Here is a 1,914-nt window from a genome sequence, read left to right on the forward strand (position 1 = left end):
AAAAAAGTTCCGTTCAGGAACGGATCGTGAAAGCAGATGATACGAATTCAAGAATTATTCCAGTCTATAATATTTCAGTGGGAGATCACAGGACGCATTCTGCAGAAGTACGTAGATAATTTACAAATCTTGATTCACATTTAATTACGTATTTATACACAAAAAGATTTGGGTTGTGTTCTGTGTCTCCTATACTTTGTAATGTTTTGAAGGGTCTAAGACCAAGTTAGTGTGAAGAGGGGCGTAGAGACAGTTTGCGAGTGATACTTCTCAATAGAGAAATGGTTTGAAAATAATGTTTCTGAATTCATTTAGTTTTGTCGCTTCATAGAGAGTTTGAATTACCGCGCCGCGCGCGTTCTTCAGCCGAGACGGTCCAAGCCGAGCTCCGAGCTGCGCTTCGAGCCGAGTGACGAGCCGAGTCTGCCGGAGGGAGGGGGAGGGGGAGGGGAGCCTGCGTATAGGGCTATGGGCTGTGCGGCATGGGCACGGTCGGAGCGCGGGGGCCGCATCCCGCGCCCTACAGACTACTGGATGACGTCATGCCTGGTGCCTCTCAGCGCTCCGCATGAGAGTACAAGCAATGATACATAGTTAAGTAAAGTATTATTACTTTCAGTTGTGTATAATGTATCATCTGCTAAAAAATATCGTCAGAGATAACGGCATATGGGTTGAAGCGCGTCGCGTCGCGGTTGGAGAGGGTTGGCCCTGGCGCCGCCCCGGCCGCGCCCCTGCCCCGCCTGTGAGAACACCTGACCCTGGCTCGTCAGGGGCCGATTCGCTAATCACGGCGCTGCAGCCAATCTGCAGTCCCCGCGGGCGTGCGTGCATCCGAGCGCGATATACATACGTTTCAAATACGTCGCGCGGCTACAAACAATAATGTTTAGGAGAGATGATGGAGTGGGTTGGGTTCGGGTAACAGGCGCGCGCGGGGAACGTCAAAAACAGTCTGCGCAGCGACGGGAGCTCTGAGAAAAGTAGCATATTACAACGCCATTATCTAGCACACAATATGTTTGTCACACTAGCTCGTCGTTTTCCGAACATTACGCGGCAACTTAATATTTTTTTTCGGTGGATGTTTGGCATGTACTTGTTGTCACGGAGTTACGAACACAAAAAAAGTGCCTTTGGTTTATCAATACAAGCAGGTGGGGATCGGTTCTGATTAGATTACCTTAGATGACAAATAATCGAATTAAAGTCTAGTAGCTTATCGCGCGTATATAAGATCACCGAGCAGTGACCGAGCGATACTTCAATGTTGAACACTAAACCGAACAATCCGTATCTTTCTGGTAAGTTGCGTCGTCGCGTTTGAGAGTCAACTTGACAAAAAAAAAACAACTACTAATGTTCAAATCGGATTAAATTTTATCATCGTCTTACTTTTTGAGCTGCAAAGAGCCGTAAATTTCATGCACGCATGTATCAGAAAACACATGGGGGCAAGGCATTTCGCACCGCTGGAGGAAACGTGCTTGCTTATTTTCTCTCCTGTATTTTAAATCTGGACCTTAAATCTGCCTCTGTGCTCTGTGGGCGCCGCGACGCGCGTCATGTCCGCGCCTTTGTTCGAGCGCCCGCCGCCCCACACGACGGTCGGCGACGACGGTGCTCCGCCCGCGCCGCGCGCCAACGTGGAAACCCAACCGCACGTCGTATGGTTGCGCCGCACCGCGAAACCCAACACGAACGCCGCGGCCGCCGCCGCGCGGTGCATAAGCAGCAGCCGATCGCCAACATCGTGCGCGCCGCTCAAGCACTGCGCCGGCCCTCCGCTAAACCTCCGCCCACACACCCTCTTGGTTGTTAGGGGCCGGCGTCATTCGTCACTTTTCGATTTCGACATCGTAATAGGACTCAAAAGTTTCGTTTTCTTATGCTGATTCCAGAAATGACTTGCAT

General features: G+C 50.5%; 1 protein-coding gene across 2 annotated transcripts in view; it reads left to right on the forward strand.

The window, feature by feature from the left end:
• LOC113209287 (facilitated trehalose transporter Tret1) overlaps positions 1-1,914 on the forward strand; it is a 19,502-nt gene that overhangs the window by 1,142 nt on the left and 16,446 nt on the right. The window contains exon 1 of one of the 2 annotated variants that reach the window (XM_052265561.1): positions 1,227-1,304. The exons of the other annotated variant lie outside the window; for it this stretch is intronic. The gene's annotated coding sequence lies outside the window, so the exon portion shown is untranslated. Of the gene's footprint in view, positions 1-1,226; positions 1,305-1,914 lie in introns of those variants that run through there. 2 annotated transcript variants of the gene reach the window in all.

The sequence above is a fragment of the Frankliniella occidentalis genome, unplaced genomic scaffold (assembly GCF_000697945.3).
Source record: "Frankliniella occidentalis isolate FOCC.00 unplaced genomic scaffold, Focc_3.1 Scaffold28, whole genome shotgun sequence".
In the NCBI taxonomy this organism is placed as follows: Eukaryota; Metazoa; Arthropoda; class Insecta; order Thysanoptera; family Thripidae; genus Frankliniella; species Frankliniella occidentalis.